General features: G+C 41.9%; 1 protein-coding gene across 3 annotated transcripts in view; it reads right to left on the bottom strand.

Moving 5' to 3' along the window:
- Positions 1-15962, bottom strand: part of tfb1m (transcription factor B1, mitochondrial) — a 62008-nt gene extending 46046 nt beyond the window's left edge. Inside the window, exon 1 of one of the 3 annotated variants that reach the window (XM_039748150.1) lies at positions 15922-15962. The gene's annotated coding sequence lies outside the window, so the exon portion shown is untranslated. Of the gene's footprint in view, positions 1-27; positions 46-12866; positions 12885-15921 lie in introns of those variants that run through there. The other 2 variants (XM_039748151.1, XM_039748152.1) reach the window with 2 other exon arrangements.
- Between the last annotated feature and the right edge of the window lie 2700 nt (positions 15963-18662).

The following is an 18662-nucleotide window of genomic DNA, read 5'->3' as shown; positions in this document are numbered from 1 at the left end:
CAATTTAGAACCACCAATGCACCTAACCTGCATGTCTTTGGACTGTGGGAGGAAACTGGAGCACCTGGAGGAAACCAACGTAGACACGGGGAGAACATGCAAACTCTACGCAGGGAGGACCCGGGAAGCGAACCCAGGTCTCCTAACTGTGAGGCAGCAGTGCTACCACTTTGCCACCGTGCCGCCCACACAGGACTCTGAAACAAGTAAATTTATACATATTAACATATGCAAACTTATGTTAGAAAAATAGTTTCAGAAAAAAAAAGTACAATATTTTATTTCAAATTATGCTAAACTAACTTGTCATTAAAACATCATTTACATAGTTGCTGTTTTCAAGGTGTTTTCTTCAAACACTATTTCTATATAAATATCTACTATCAAGGTGGTGCAATGGTTAGTGCTTAGTGCTGCTTTACAGATCAGTGAGACTTAATTTGATCCCTTGGCTTATTTGGAAAGTTGGCACCAGAATACAAAGTAGGCATCTTGTAGTTCAAGACCGATCGGGCTCAGAAATGAGTGGTGTTAGACAGGGAAGCACAGAAACAAAAAGATGGCTTTGCAAAACAAAAGTAGTTTTCATTTACAGGTGACGTAAAGTACAGTAGTGTCAGGAAAGCTTTTTTTACACATTTCTTACTGCAACTGCACCAGCTCCCTAAACACCCAACACAACAGACATAAGGCACAAGTCCAACACAATGCACATTTATTTTGGATGTGGTAAATGTTTTCCAAGTCCCACATCTGCACAGCAAAGTATAAAACACAAGCACAGTCAATAGAACCGCACACAGCACTTTGTCTCTTCTTTCTTTCTTTCTTTCTTTCTTTCTTTCTTTCTTTCTTTCTCCACTCCTCCTCTGGCAAGCTTCATCCTCTTCCTCCAGACTCTGGCTCCCCGATTGAAATGAGGCGTTCCCTTTTATGCTGCACCTGGGAGCACTTCAGGTAGCACATCGGCATTATCTGAAGTACTCCCAGGTGTGGTGAAAACCCAAACTAGGGTTCTACAGCTCCCCCTGTCAGCCCCCACAGAGCCCAACAGGGCTGTGCCAAACTCCAACACCCATGGAGCCCTGTGGGAATCTGAGGTACCACTGCAACCTGGGCGGCTGCCATCTAGTGAGCCAGGGGTGGCAGTGTTCTGTGCACATCTGCTCCCCTGGTCCTTCCCGAAAAAATAGTGAAATTTTACAATTTTATTTCAGAATCAGAATCAAAATGAGAATTCACTTTATTGGCCAGGTACACTAATGTGTACTAGGAATTTGTCTTGATAGTATTGGCGCAACATACAAGGACAACACAGAATTCAAAAGAAAAATATAAGATAAAATATAAAATGATAAAATATGATGCAGCATACCAGGGCAATACAAAAACATAAAGAGGATTAGGATTAAAATGTCCAGGCAGTCCAGTGTACAGATATACATACCCTGTAGATACTGAATAGAGTTTTGCAAATCCCCGAATGAAAAAGAAGCAAAAATAATAAATGTATATACAGTATAGAAAAATTCTTCATAAAGTCTTGTAAATAAAAATGCAGGCAGGAGGACACTACATGAAAACAGAGTCCTTACAGAAATATGATCCTCAAAAAATATTTAAAAAAAGAAAAATCAGTGTAGATACAAAAAGAAAAAATGTGTACCACAAAACAAATTTATATAAATACCTCCAATAAAATGATACTATTACTAGGAGATATTTATATGTATAAAAAGAAAATATATACAAAACTAAGGCACAAGCTGCTATACTTGACATACTTTTTAAACAGAACTACACCAAACAGTCACTTCCCACCATGGCTCAGTCAAAAGATAAACCCAGCAGGCAGGAAGTGCCTTTTATACTTTTTGCCAACCAATCACAGAGCACTGTGTCAGCTTCAAACCAATCGTGGAGATGCAAGCACGTTTATACGTCACGTCACATGTGCCCATGTAAGGCCTCTATTAAAATAGTTATTACCTCTCCTTCTAATACAACTATTAGAATTAATCTGCAGGATCCCTTTTACTTTCCGTGGGAAAATAAATGCTTCGCACCTCTATTTTTTACTTCAGTGATGAATGCCAATAAAAAGCTGGCAAAGAACCAGGCTACACATGGACCCACCACATTGGCCTCTGTGGAAACATGCAATCAGGGTTGCCAGCTATGTGTAACGTTGCACCATTGATGCTGCACTAAAATGCTAGCAAAAGTGTTGTCTTGCCTGCTCTTCTGCTAAATAAGAAAAGTAAATACCATTGCCTCTTTCCTATTCTCCTTCCCTTGAAATATATAGATACTTAAAAAGTAAACATTTTCTCTCTTTGGTAATGCCTTGTCAAGCACAATACCACATAGTGTCATGTATGTTCTCCCCTGTGTCTGATTGACTTTTTCTCTGGGTATACAGCTTTCTTCTGTATTCCAAAGATGTGCATATGAAGTTGACTGACAACCTTAAAACAGTTTGATGAGAGTGAATGTGATCTGTGGATGGATAGGGGCCCATCCACTGTTGGTCTTTGCCTCTGCTGTGACAGACCCCAGCACCTGCACTCTTTCACATGATAAAGCAGATACTGGAAATGGACATTTATTAAGAGATCACTTAAACTTAATCTGAATTACTTGCACACTTGCCTATTCAAACTACAAATAGTGGATTTCAAGTTTCTAGTAATATGCCATTAAATATAAACCAATTGTTTTCAGCACTGTCTGAATATTGGCAAATAGCTAAAAACTGGGCACACTGAGTACATAATAAGAATGGCCATGGGACCAGATAAGTCAGTCTCAAGTTCTTAATGCCCGTATTGACCAACTTTGTAGTATCCTCTGTCATTTGTTCAGTCTGCCATTAAGGCTGCAAAAACTGCCACAGATATGGAACACATCCTGCATTGTCCCTGTTCCAATGAAGGCACACACCTTTTCATCTAATGACTACAGACCATAGGCACATACATTTCACATCATGGAGACCTTTGAGAGACTAGTCACGGACTATATGAGTCCTCTTGTTGTAGATCACCTAGACCAATTGTAGTTTGTCTATCAAACAAAGACTGGAGTTAAGGAGGCAATTATCCAAGAGCTCCATAAGACTTTGTTTTTAATTTTACTAGTGCCTTGAATACCATCCAGCTATAACTGTTAAGGGGTAAGCTCAGAGATGTGCAGATTGATGAGCCTATAATGTCCAACCAATGATATCCAGGATAATGGACTGTCAGGCAGACCACAGTTTGTGTGACTCAAGAAATGTGTCTTTGATACAGATGTGAGCAACACTGCAGCACTACAAGGAACAGTCCTGTCACCTCTTTTTTTCACTCTGTACACTATAAATATAGGGTGGTCCGGATCTAATTATGCAATTTTCATTACGTTATAACTTATCAAGTTTATTACATAGAAAATCACCCAAAACCACTGAGAACCGTGCGAACTGACGTCGTGAAGAATCATCTTCGCGCCGAACTGGAATCGTCCCCGCATAAATCAAAGTCATCCAGACAATATGGATCTGTACAATTACATCCGGACCACCCTGTATAATACCAGATCATGGGTAGACACTATTTCCTTAGGAATCTGCATTCCTTTAATGTGGGAAGCGACATCCTTCACATCTTCTACAATTCTGTAATGGCCAGTGTGATTTTCTATGCTGTGGTATGCTGAGTAACAACACTTCAACAAAGGCCCACAGATTCAACAAACTAATTAAATGGGCAGGCTCAGCTATGGGACGTACTCTGGACCCGCTGAGTTAAGGTAGTAGTGAAGGACAGAATTAAAACAAAACTGAGTGCCACTATGAATAATGTTGCACATCCCCTCTTTGACACACTAACATTGAGTACTTTCAGTAGAAGTGTGTCAAGAAATGCCACTGGGGCTCCTTTATACTAACAGCAATACATCTGTATAATGTATCACAATGACTGTGACTTCCAAGTTAGAAGATTTGTTTTTATGTTTGTTTCTTTTTAGTCATTCTGCTGTATACACACACACATACAATATATATATATATATATATATATATATATATATATATACTAGCAAAATACCCGCACTTCAGTACTGCATTAAAATTCTTATTAAGAAGAAAAGTAAACCTTTTTAAACTGAGGGAAAATAAGCCAATAATTATTTGTTAAGGATCTCTTTGTATATCATGTTGTCAGTTCGGCTCTCCAGTTGTAACATGACCAAGCTGTGCGCTGAGCTTACTCTTAAGGATGCAACGTACAGTTGGCCATGTGAACAGTAATCTTGTCTCAAATCTCATAGCTTAGATTGCTGCTGTCATAATCGGTTTGAGTTTCATGGTTTGTTTCAATTACGACAGTATTTGCAGGATTTGTTGTGTTGAAGTGACATTTGACATCTGTCAAGCGTTGTAAGCACACAACCGGTTTCATCGATAAAATCACATCCAGCTTTTGAGAGTTTAAACATTCATAAACATCAAAGTGTCCACTACTGAAATCGTCACCTGTGAATCTAAGATGTTTAAGAGGCATTGGTGGTTGTCGAAAGGTGTAAAATATTTGGCCATTTCAGGACACTTGAAAGCAACAACCGAACAATTCAGTGGCAGCCATCAACTCACATGCAGAACCATAGGTGAAGGGCTTAAGCATTTCACTCTTCTAGTGCTCCTGTGTAGTATAATTATCTCCGGTACTGTCATCAGTCCACACCTTGAACCTGTCCCAGTCATTCAATACATAAGACACAATGTTCCTCCGGATATCAAGAGTGAGCCTGATATTGCCGTGCAATATGATCATCTCGATAGACATGGTAATGGGGGTTGGAATGATAAAGGAAATGGGTACCTGAGCAATGTAAAGTAAGTGTAAAATACCTACACAATAACTATAATTGTAATAAACAAACAATAAAATAGCGAAGAAGCCGTGGATTAAACAAAAAGGCTGTAGTTATCAGTAGGGAGACGTGAATCCCGTGGCGAAGCAAGGAAGGGAATGTAGAGACCGGAGCGACGGACGGTCTTATATAGGCAGGCAGCCAACAGCGTGGGAGGCGTTGGGATGGGGGTTCCAACGCCGCCTCACACGGCGACCGACCTGCAGGCTATGGACGTATATATGTACGCAAGTAGGATTCAGTTAGCGTTGGGAACCCGTGTACCAAATTTCTTGAAGATGGACCCATAAGTAACAAAGACTGTTGAAAAGTTCAATATGGCGGCTGACAGTGGCATCATACCACCGAAATAAGTATGTACATTGGTTTTGGTTAGCTCAGGAAGCCGCCTACCAAATTTCGAGAAGATGGGGCCATAAATAAGAAAGTTCAACATGGCATACGTTGTTGACCGTTATGACCATTACACGTAGAATTTCGAAATGAAACCTGCTAAACTTTTGTAAGTAAGCTGTAAGGAATGAGCCTACCAAATTTCAGCCTTCTACCTACACGGGAAGCTGGAGAATTAGTGATGTTGGAAAGTTCAATATGGCGGCTGAAAGTGGCGTCATACCACCGAAATAAGTACGTACATTGGTTTCAGTTAGCTCAGGGAAGCCACCTACCAAATTTCGTGAAGATGGGGCCGTAAAAAAGAAAGTTCAACATGGCGGACGTTGTTGACCGTTACGCGTAGAATTTCAAAATGAAACCTGCTTAACTTTTGTAAGTATGCTGTAAGGAATAAGCCTGCCAAATTTCAGCTTTCTACCTACATGGGAAGTTGGAGAATTAGTGATGAGTCAGTGAGTGAGTGAGTGAGTCAGTGAGGGCTTTGCCTTTTATTATTATATATATATATATATATATATATATATATATATATACTGCATATATATATATATATTATATATATATATATTGTCACGCACGCTGAGTAGGAGACGCTGGATGGATTGAGCACCTAGGAACACATTCGCCGGCAGGGAATGGTGGGATACTAACTTTCTCCCTCTGCTTCATCATAGGAAAAAGGACCTCTCTCCACCATAAGCCGGGTTTTGACTGCAGTGCGGTACTTCTGCCCTTCCTCCGCCATCTTGCCCTGATGTCATCAATCCCATCCTCCTTCACGGTCCTTCCCAGCATTCCTCCACTTCTGGATCCTCCCTAATAAAATGGTCGCCGATGCCATGTTTCGGCGTCGCGCGTTATGAACTGTTTGTTTATAATTTTGACCTGAAAATCGTACTGGATTGTGTACAATATACGGGGCCGGCAAACCCCAAACCTTTATGCTGTCTCCTGTTACATCTTTTACAGTGGTGTAGCCGGCAGGATAGAAGATCCCTGAAAATGACCGAGGGACAGGATCTAAATACGGTGTTGCAGGGGATGAATGCCCAACTCCAAGCTCTGCAGCAAGCGCAAGCCGCAACCACCCGGGAGTTGGAGGCTACGAAGGCCAGGCTGGCAGAGGCAAGTAGAGCAAGACCAGACCCGCCCAAACTGACGCCTCCGCCCTTGGTACCGATGACCGACGCGGATGACGTCGAGTCTTATCTTGGCATTTTTGAATGGACGGCCACCCAGAACGAGTGGCAGTGGTCCGAGTGGGCGTCCATTCTGGCGCCCTACCTGAAGGGACCCGCGCAGCGCGCCTATTATGACCTCCCTGAAGAAGAGGCCGCAAACTACGACCTCCTCAAACCAGAGATCCTGGCCCGCTACGGCATCACTCCGGGCCAGCAGGCGGCAGAGTGGCAGAACTGGCAGTTTGACCCCGAAAAGCCTGCCCGTGCCCAGGCGTTCGAGTTCTGGGGCAAGATGGGGCGCTGGCTACGGCCAGAGGGACCCCAGGCTCGAAGAGTCGTCGAGCAGGTGGCCTGTGAAGGCCTGGTGAACGCGATGCCCGGTTCCCTCGCCCAGCAGGTCCGGAGGCACCCTTATAAGGACATGCCGGGTCTTCTGGATGTCCTGGAGCGTCAGCTCGCGGTCTTCCGACACAGGGGGTCAGAAAGGTCTGCTCGGGGGAACCGACAGGGACGGGCGGCCACACCCGAGCCCTCTCGACGCGCTGCGAAAGCACCGCCGAGACCTAAAGAAAAGCCGGCCTCGCCGCGCTGTTACAAGTGTGGCGAGACCGGCCATTTGCTGCCAACCTGTCCCCTCAACACCACGGCGGAGCCAATGGACTGCACCTGGACAATGACGGAGAGGTACTGTACCCCACCGCATCCCTTGGCGAGTCCGAACATGGGAGTGGTGTTGCTAAATGGGCACACGGTGGTCACTTTGTTTGATTCCGGCAGCAACATAACCATTGTGGCTCGCCGTTTTGTCTTGTCTTGGCTGAAACAGCACCTGTTGGTCACTTGTGTACATGGGGGGACCAAGTCATATCGTTCCGCACAATGCTATATCACCTGGAAGGGGGAGTTAACTCAATTGATGGTCGCTGAGTTACCCGAACCCCCTATCCGGTGATTTTGGGACAAGACTGGTCGAAAAAGATATGTGGTAAGACACCCGCCGCTCCGGGGCCTCGTTGGATCTAGTTATGAGGGGGGAAGGCGCCCCTCCCGCAGTCTCCACGCCGTGCTCAGGGGCAGGCCCTAGTGACGCTGGCGCTTCGGGAGAAGTCACCGCGGTGACGGACCCTGACCCGGAAGACTCCGCCGGGGAAGGGACCAGCCAAGGTACTCTTCCGGTGCCCACGCCACAAGACCCTCTCGGTAGCCTGGACCAACAATTTCGGTTCACGCCAGCCTCATTTAACAGGGAACAGTGGAATGATGATTCCCTGCGCTTTGCCCGGAATGCTGTAGTTCTGCCAAACCGCGCACAAGCCGACGGTTCCCCACCACGTGAGCCCTTTTTTGTTCTCGAAAATGATCTGTTGTACCGAGTAGCGACCCACGAGGGCGAGGTGCGGAAGTTGTTGCTGATTCCGCGTACCTTCTGGCGGGAGGTATGCGAGTTAGCTCACGCTCACCTCCTTGGCGCCCACCTCGGGGCCGAAAAGACGTTGGAGAGAATTAAGCTCCGGTTTTATTGGCCTGGGATTAACGAGGAGGTCCGGCGTTTCTGTCAATCCTGTCCGGAGTGTCAGATCCACCAGATTCCTAGAAGGGACCGAGCTCCTCTCGTCCCTATTCCCCTGATTGATGTCCCATTTGATAGAATAGGGGTCGACTTAGTAGGACCCTTGGAGCCCTCAACCCGTGGCTATAAATATATATTAGTCATGGTGGAGTACGCTACCCGGTACCCAGAGGCGGTTCCCCTGCGCTCCGCTAATACTAAAAGCATCGCACGGGAATTAGTCAATTTATTTTCCAGAGTGGGCATACCCAAAGAAGTCCTCACGGACCAGGGTACGCCCTTTACCTCGGATACGTTCAGGGAAGTGGCCAAATTACTGAAAATAAAGCACCTGAGAGCGTCTGTCTATCATCCGCAGACTGACGGGCTGGTGGAACGGTTTAACCAGACGCTTAAGCAGATGCTTCGCAAGGTAGTCAGCGTGGACGGCAGGAACTGGGATCAGCTCCCCCCGCTCGTGCTTTTTGCTTACCGGGAGGTACCTCAGGCCTCTACGGGCTTCTCCCCGTTTGAATTGTTATATGGGCGACAACCCCGAGGAATTTTGGACATACTAAAAGAGGGCTGGGTGGCGGAGGCCCCCCCTCCTCTAATGTATTGGAGTACATAGCGCAACTGCGCGACCGGCTCACAAAAATTAGACCCCTCCTAAAGGAACACGTGACTCGTGCGCAAGCAGCGCAGGCCCGGTGTTACAACCGCAACTCCGTCCTCAGGGAGTTCCGCCCAGGGGACCGAGTTATGGTGCTCGTTCCTACCTCCCACTCCAAGTTGCTCGCTCACTGGCAAGGGCCTTACGAGGTTAAGGAAAGAAAAGGACTTGTCGACTATTTGGTGAAACAGCCCAATCGTCGACCGAGCGAGAGGATCTATCATGTCAACTTGTTAAAACCTTGGAAAGATAGGGAGGAGCTTCCCGGCTCCCCTAGATCGCTCTCCCTCTTCACAAGCACGACTGCCCTTAACCTCGGCGAAGAGCTAACCCCCAGGCAGCGGCAGGAGTTAACCCAAACACTCCGAGCCATACCCGAAATAGTGAGCGAGTCACCCGGCCGGACCTCGCTGATTGCCCATGACATAGTCACGGACCCCGGTGTAATCGTCCGGGAGAGGCCCTATAGACTCCCAGAGGCAAAACGCGCGGAGGTGGAACTCGAGGTGCAACGAATGCTGGACATGGACATTATTGAGGAAAGCCATAGCCCCTGGTCCAGCCCTATCGTCCTCGTGTCCAAGCCAGACCGCTCCTGGAGGTTTTGTAACGACTTTAGACGTCTGAATCAAGTCTCCAAATTCGATGCCTACCCGATGCCCCGTATTGACGACCTCCTTGAGCGGCTGAATACGGCTCGATACTTGACTACTCTTGACATGACGAAAGGGTATTGGCAAACTCCCTTAACGGCATCCGCGAAAGAAAAAACGGCCTTTAGCACCCCTAGCGGGCACTGGCAATACAAGGTTCTCCCATTTGGGCTGCACGGGGCCCCGGTGACTTTTCAACGTCTGGTGGATAGATGAATAGAGTGCTGAAGCCCCACCAGTCCTATAGTGCCGCCTACCTGGATGACGTCGTCATCTATTCCGGCACCTGGGAGGAGCATCTATTGCAGGTCACGGCTGTCCTCAGAACACTAGCTAAAGTCGGCCTCCGCATCAACCCTCGTAAATGTTATTTTGGCTTAAAGGAGGCCAAGTATTTGGGCTACCTCGTGGGACGGGGACAGGTGAGGCCACAGTGTTCAAAAATTAAAGACATCTTGGAATGGCCCCGTCCGAATACCAAGAGGCAGGTGCAGGCTTTCTTGGGGCTAGCGGGTTACTACCGCCGGTTTGTTCCCTGTTTCTCCGAAAGAGCAGCACCCTTGACCAATTTGACAAAGAAGGGCGCTCCCTTATACGTGGTGTGGACCGACAAGGCAGAACACGCATTCAGTGACCTAAAGAAGGCCCTAACGTCGGCACCAGTATTAAGGACACCTGATTTCGGGCTCCCTTTTATTCTCCAGACCGACGCTTCGGACACAGGCCTGGGCGCCGTGCTGAGCCAAAGCGTCGATGGTGTCGAGCACCCCGTGATGTATCTAAGCCGGAAACTGATGGACCAGGAGACCCGGTACGCGGCAGTGGAGACGGAGGCCTTGGCCATTAAGTGGGTAGTGATCCACCTCCGTTATTACCTGCTGGGTCGCGAATTCACTCTGGTGACTGATCACGCTGCACTTCAGTGGATGTCCCTACATAAAGAGTCGAATCCGCGGGTCACCAGGTGGTTTCTGGATTTACAGCCGTATAAGTTCACTGTCACTTATCGGCGAGGCACCCTTCAGGCCAATGCCGATGCCCTCTCTCGCATTCACGACCTCTTGGTTAGGTCCGCCCGACCTGACGGTCCTGGGCTAAGGGGGGGGGACGTGTCACGCACGCGCGAATAGGAGACCGCGGATGGATTTGAACGCACCTGGGAACACATTCGCCGGCAGGGAATGGTGGGGTACTAACTTTCTCCCTCTGCTTCCTCATAGGAAAAAGGACCTCTCTCCACCATAAGCCGGGTTTTGACCGCAGTGCGGTACTTCCGCCCTTCCTCCGCCATCTTGCCCTGACGTCATCAATCCCATCCTCCCTCACGGTCCTTCCCAGCATTCCTCCACTTCCGGATCCTCCCTAATAAAATGGCCGCCAACGCCATGTTTCGGCGTCGCGCGTTATAAACTGTTTGTTTATAATTTTGACCTGAAAATCGTACTGGATTGTGTACAATATACGGGGCCGGCAAACCCCAAACCTTTATGCTGTCTCCTGTTACATCTTTTACAATATATATACACTGTATATATATATATATATATATATATATATATATATATATATATATATATATATATATATATATATATATATATACACACACACTACACTACAGGTCAAAAGTTTTACATCACCTCTGCTTTTTAAGTTTTCTTCAAATTCCCTTTTCAGAGGGTGTAGTAAAACAGTCTGTTTCAACTCTGCTTAAAGACATGGCTTTTAAGTAATCAACAGAACTTGGGATACCAGTGCAAATTGTCTGCTTCAGCATGCAAGGCTTAATTTACTTTAATTGCTGCAGAACATCTGTAGGTTGTAACCTAATAGTTGTTACCTGAAGGAGGCCCATTTGTATATTCTGAAAATTCCTTTTTGCAGTTTTTTAAACTTTAAATTTAAACCTTTGGCAATTTACTATATGGCATTTAAACATACATTTAATTACTGTGCTTATGTATAAAGCCAAATATCCCCCAGGGGACAAATAAAGTTTTATCTATCTATAATTACACCCAAAAAAATATAATCTTTTTTTTTTTTTGCAGACAGCACGAGTGCTGAAATATATATCAGGGGTTCTTAACTTTTTAACAATTTTACATACTTGTTAGAGACAATTAAAATTCAGTATTTCTCACAATAGTCTTCCTTTCTTTTCAATATAATTATACCAGCAGTCAACATTACTCCAAGTGTGTTCAGGAAACAAAATTGTTTACTGCAGAGTGAGTTGCATCACCTGCAAATAAACAACCTTTCAGTATATCATTTAACTTTTGGTCATCACATTTTTGGGCTTTCTAAATCCAACTTTCTACTACTTCAAATTATTGTTTTTTCAAGCTGCAGGATCTTGAACAGGTAGTTTCCTTATTTATTTCCAGCAGAATTTACTACTGCAATATATTATGGACAGGCTGTTGACATCACTCACTATTTTATCCATCCATCCATCCATTATCCAACCCGTTATATCCTAACTACATGCTCACGGGGGGTCTACTGGAGCCAATCCCAGCCAACACAAACAAACCCCGGGCAGGGCGACAGCCCACCACAGTCACTATTTTATACAGTAGTTAATTTAAAACACAAAACCAAGAATCATACCTAAAAACAAGAAGTATGAGTAGGTTAATATAACTACTGTTCTTACAGTAGATATATTCACTGCCTTCCAGGTAAGGTTGGAGAGAAGATGTATGGCCATGTAACACCAGTTCTTAATCTACTTTGCTGTCTTCAATAAAGTTTAGAACCAATTTTAAAATATTTCTTCCCATACATAAATCATAAATGGCTTAGCTCCCCATAACTATGTTATAGAACAAAGGCCTACAGTAAACTGCAATCTCAAGATAAATACCTTGTTAAAATCCAATGAATAAATAAAAGAATTGCAGAGCTGTTATCTACATGGTACCCAAACTCAGGGAATGATTCACCTCCCTTTTGTCTCAGCCATTTTATTCAAGATTGAAAACTGTATTTTGGAATAGAATACTATTCTTTGAGTTAATGCTGACATTATTACATATTATTCTTAATTATTGTTTTTACATTTAGTGTATTCATTATTTTTTGATTTGTAATTAAGAAGTATTTTTTAAGTGTCCTTGTTAGACTGGATGTATTGACATAAACTTAGTTTGGATGTATGCATGCATGTACCCTGCAACAGGCTGGCAACCCAACCAGGTTTACTTTCTGCCTAGCAATTAATGCTGCCAGAATATGTACTAGCTCCTTGAAAATCTGACCTATATAAACAGGTCTGAAAATGTACAGCTGGAAAGTTTTACAAAACTGATCAAAATGTAGGCTCAGGTAGAGATGGTTGACAGTGCTCTAGGCTGCCCTAAACACGCATGACTGGTAAACATCTTTATTGTTACCGTCATACAAATGAACGTCTGTAGTTTCATCAGGTTCAAAATTCTTCATGCTGAAACTAGCCTAAAGCAATGCAAACATATGGTACCTCTACATACATATCAAGGGAGATGTCCTGCTTTTACACTGGTTGGAACTAGAACAGTGTAAATTGGCTTCTACAAGTTTGTAATCCAAGGGTATCTTTCATTTTAAAGGTCTGTAAAAAAAACAAACCAATACATCATCTGTATGTCAGTCTAAAAATGATTTAGATATAAAATCACAGTACAACCAGTTTACTGTAAATTTTATTTCCATTATTTCAGCTACCTTGCCTTCACTTCACCCAAGCTCCTTTATTTGTTATAGTTTTCATCATAAGATTTGCTGCATTAATTCAGACACATAAAGCAGATTATTAAATAAATTATAAGAAACCCAAGAAGCAATGTGAAGAAAAGATACTTTTGAGCCTTAAAGACTATAGCAGTTCTGTATACTTAATATGCCCAAAATAATATTAAGACAAGAAAAATCCCATGATGCAACTTCCTAACATGTAGCACTCTGCAACTGCTCTACTGCCAGGCTGCTTGCCTACATTTGGCAAACTCATCTTGGATAAAGGGGTATTGATATCATCAGATGGAAAGACTGGATGGCCAGCAACAGAAAACCCAGGTGTAAGTAGGTGGCCAGTTAGCTGAAGTCTCCAGGAATATGACTTTACTTTTGACTTTCTGTTGTCAACTGGCCATAGCTCATCAATTAATTAATGAATTAATAGGCAGATATTGTTGGTTTCCATCTATATTTAATCTGTTCTGCCTTGTTCTTTGTGTGCTTTAAAAAATCTCCATTTTTATGTGTTCCAGTTCTGTGTTTTGTAATTAGTATAATCTGTCTTTGTATTTTGTGATAATTGTTTACAGTGCACTGCACCTGCACTCAGTGAAGAGCACTACACAAAAAGTATGTTGTATCTGGTTTAATATACAGAATTTACATTTCCTTGTGTGATGAAGTGTTTATTTGTTAGCAGTTGAGTGAAACAGTATATATACAAGTCAAGTCAAATTGGGGAGCATGCACTGGTACAATGCATTGCCGCACCCACTACACGACGAAACAACTACTTATATATATATACATATATAAACATTATATACAGTACATATATATACAGTATATATATATATATATATATATATACACATACACACACACACTAAAACAAATTTCTAAAATAATAATTAAGGTTAAAGAGGCTTCACAGCAGCAATCTGATATGATCTTCTCATGTGATGTTTACTGGGATTGACAAGTGGCAGCTGATGCTTGGTTGTCTCACAAATGAAAAATGCAGCTTTCTACTTGCTTTGCAACATTACTATATTAAAATATAAAGTACAATTAGCTTGGTTTTACCCTATGAAGGCTTTAAACAAAAAGAATTTTTTCTAGCTATAGAAAAGAGAGAGAACAGCCTTTAACAGTTTGTTCTCGCAGCATTCTTCTTCTGCAGGGCTTAGCTCCCTTTCCATTCATTTGTGATCAGGTTTACACCAAAAGCACAATGTAACAATCTGAGTAAACAACAATGAAAAGTTAAATGCAAATGTGTGCATTTTCCCCCTTTAAACACTTTTCATGACACAGTACATTTATAACTGCTTGTTGATCTTGTCATCCATGATACGGGCTTTAAGGTATTACTGTTACATTCACCCAATTTTGCTTACACATACGTATTCATTCAAATGAAATGAAACATGCCGACTCACAGAAAATATGAATTTCAGTTTAAATTCAATTATTAAATTCAATGTGTCTTTTTGTCAATTAAACAAAACAGCAGTGGGTGTTCTAAAAATAACAGCACCACAGGATGAAATTAGTAAAGTACACTTTTCCAAATAAGTAATAAACTTAATGAGTAAAAAATCTCCAGAAAAGGAGCATGGAATAAATAAAAGCACAATGTTACCGAACCATGCTTCGGTTAGTCTCCCCTATAATTCCTGTAAATATTGATATAAAGGAGTGTGTATTAAAAATCTTGCAGCGCACTAAAATTATTTTTGGGTTGAGAAATTTCAGCTATTTTATAAATCGAGCTACAGCAAAATCACAACAAACTGTATGACTAACACAATAAGTTGATTTGCTGCTAAAACCAAATCTGTGCAATTTTCACTCTGCAAGGCGTCAAAATGTCTTTTTATCGGTAGCCTTCTGTCACCACCTAGTGGTCTACTGTAGAATTAAGAACTTCAGTAGCCCGGGTGACATCTTGGCAGCCCAGACTACTTCAGATTTTGACCGTTCAAAAGGTAGAGGGACAGTTTAAACTACCCGGTTAAAAACAACTGCCAATGATGTTTAAAATGAATTACGGGCATCTGTAAGTAACAACACCCCTTGACATGCATGGGAACAAAACAACGTCAGCTCATTGAAAAATTCTTAAATAATTACAAGTATTTAAACAATCTCGTTCATTTAGTATCCCTGCGTGTTATTTTCACGTTCACGAAGCCCATAATTCCAGTGCGTTCATGTGCTTAGAATTGTAAAATGTAACTCGACCTTTGAACAAATATGCATTAAGCTCGATATTTTATTAAAGTTTATTTATACGTTTTTAATTCACTCAAAATCGAATCCTATGATAAACAGTAAAAGTGACGGTATTTGATCCATTTGAAAATCTGACATGCCAACACCACATTCGCCTCTAATGCCTATGTTACGATCGCCTCGTCCGACGTTCAGCGTAACCAACTCCAGCGTGGTCTCGCTAGCCAGACAGTGTCGGTTCATATGAGAAGCCCAGCCAATCATTGAGGTCAGAAACGCGAACGTTAAAACACGATTAGTGTGGTTTATTCACTATTCTTATTTTAGCCCCAAACAGCGACGTTTGGATAAAAATGAAGAAGGATGTTGAAAACGCGTGCTGGCTTTAATTTCCTATCCTGAAAACATCACAATTGAGTAGAGGTTATATTAAAAAGTTTAAATCAGTATTCTGCATGTTGAATATCGTGGCAATGTATTTTAAAGTTATATTGTAATCGCCACAAGGTATATTATAGTAAAATTACATGTTCCACCAAGATATTTTAACGTCTTGTGTAGACGATGTTAACGCGTGCGTATTATACTCACCAAGAGCGTCACCACAGCGTGTTATCTGACAACTCTTGATTGACAACAGAAATATCCAATAGTAAAGTATGACGGATGAACATCGTCCAATAGTAAGATGTTTAATTAAAGGGTTTTTTTATGTTGTGGGCGAGACTTTGTAGCTTATCTAAGACCTCATTGGTTCATTGTTAAACGAGTCCAATCCGATTTGAGAGTTTTGCACTGCTGCGGAAAGTTTTAAAGGCACCCTAAGCTGCAATTTTGGGAAGAGGAGGGAATTGAATGATGGAGAAATACGTTATAAGGTTAACTGTGTTGAATATATTTAATCATTGAAACAGCTGTGTGGTGAATGTAGCAACTATAAATATTTTTATGAACCCTATTCAGCTTTACGCAGCCTTAGATACATTTATTGATGTATGAGCGCAGTACGTCATTACGTTTCTTTTTTGGTTATTATACGTCATTGTTTTGAGTTAATTGATTTCTTCATTTGACACATTGCTGTTGCAACTAAAAGACTGTTCATGGCTTTGTTTTTAGGAGAAACACTTTGAACCTATAATTTTTTCCTTCCACGCTAGTTTTACCTGTGAACACAGTGAAGCCTAACTCTGGGCCACTCTATGAATGCAGCAGTTTTGCCAGAAATCACATGAAATTGGAACCCCAAATCTTCTTAAAAATAATCCGGAATTGAAATTGAGAGTAGCATGGCGTTTTTATCAGTGTATCATATTCAGTATAGCATGTTAGTTCAGGTTTGGTTGGGCAACACATTTTATTTATATAGCGCCTTTCCCATGCTGACAGATTTTCAATACCAGAGTAATCATTTGCATTTTTGGGGTTGCATATTGTTTAGCATAAACAAGTAAGAATTTCAATGTGCTCTGCACTGGAGACAGTAATGACCCAATAAACATAAAAAACAACTTACTTTTGACTGAATACCTTTACTGCAATTCTAGCCTTAATACAGAAGTCAGCTACTTAAAACAATATTACTATGTACTAAAATAAGGACCCAAACCTCTACCACCAAGTTCAGTGACTGGGTTGGACTTTCTAGTGAGTTTGTAGTATTTTCTCTCAATCTAAGCTCTAAAACACACGATGCAAAAATGTTTAGCACACCTGTAGCTAAGCTTGGTTTGATGGTTTGTCATTTGATGTTTATTCTATGCGTGTTAACGTTTGTTGTTTTAAATTTTAAAATAGCCTAATGTTTTAAAGAGCAAAAAAACTGCAACCTGCAAAAGTCCTTTTTCACTGTGGAAACAAAGTAAAAAGTAACCCATTTGGATGGGAGATACCGCATATCTGATAACACTGGTCTGAATTAGCTTCAATGACTTCAGTGTCATTTATGGGCAGTTTCGCAGCCCGGCCTTTGTTATAGTCTGTTATTTCTCCAGGAATGTGCATTTTATTTTCAGTTTTCACTCTAAAGTGTTTACATTTCTGACTATATGGGTTCTATAATCTCTGGGAAAGTGGCTCATTTTCATATATTTTTGTGCACCCACAATTTTTAGATAGCCGCAAGTTTTTTTTTCCATGTTCCTTTATTCCCATTTTGCATTTCAGCACAATTTTTAACACATTTCTTTGTTTTACATAATTGTAACTATGCCTTTTCCATCCATGGCCGCTTATCCTGCAGTCTCTCTGATCTTGACATTAGGCTGCCACTTTATTTAGTTGTGTGCTACCTGCTTGTTGTTTGATGTACATCTTTACCTGCTTAGACTGTTGTACTAGCTCAGCTACTTTATTCAGAGTCAAATCTGACCATTGCCATACCTTTTATGACAGCTCCTAGTCCAGTATTTTTATCACTAGCCAAGCACATATCTTCTAATTCTTTACAAATGCGCATGCGCCTGATGGTTCATATAGTATTCTAATGTATCCTTTAGTGGCCTCAATCCTTTTTGTGAAATTTGATTACAATCTGCATACTCATGAACTGTGTTTATCTGGTTACAAAGTAATTGTCCAACTTTCCCAATACTCAAATCAAGCGGCTTTATGCTCATATCATCCATACACAGTATTGCAGCATAAAATGGTACAAGATAACTTTCCCCAGGACCATGATGCATATATATAAACAAAGGGCAAGTGAAAAACAAGTAAAGAATTATACTATACTATATCATACTATACTATGCTAAATAATCTACCTTAAAAAAAGGACAGGACAAGTGTCTGTGGGTGTGTCTGTGTATCTGTCCGGGGCTATGTCTCTGTTATTTACCATTTTGTATGGGATTCGTAAAAGAAGTGCTAATGTTCACACAATACAAAATACATTCCAATATGGTTCACTTCAAAGATTAGTGCTGAATATGCTGAGGTCTACATCAGTTATTTAGATTTTAACCTGTCTTAGACAGGCAGCACAGCTAGTAGGTAAGTGTAGTGTCATGGGTTTTAAATTTTAGATTTTATTTTTTGCTTACACAAACAAAAAAATGAAGTTCATCTTAAAGGACAGTTAACATCAAAATGCCTTTTCTTTCTGAATTGTATCACATTGAAACAAATATTTTGCTCAAATGGGCAGGATAAATGTAACTCTTAAGGAGGCAGGACATCAAAGCCTCCTGTTTTCCTGACTTGTACCAGTATCAATCATAGTAACATCTGTTTAAATGGAGCGGAAATCCAGGAGATGCATCAAACTGTATTGCTTACTTTATAACCTAAGAATGGGGCAACAAATTGCAAAATTGTTTTACAGCTTGGGA

This window comes from Polypterus senegalus, chromosome 3 (genome assembly GCF_016835505.1).
Source record: "Polypterus senegalus isolate Bchr_013 chromosome 3, ASM1683550v1, whole genome shotgun sequence".
NCBI lineage: Eukaryota > Metazoa > Chordata > Cladistia > Polypteriformes > Polypteridae > Polypterus > Polypterus senegalus.
Note: the sequence above shows the minus strand (reverse complement) of the source record. Positions and strands in the feature narration are given on the sequence as shown.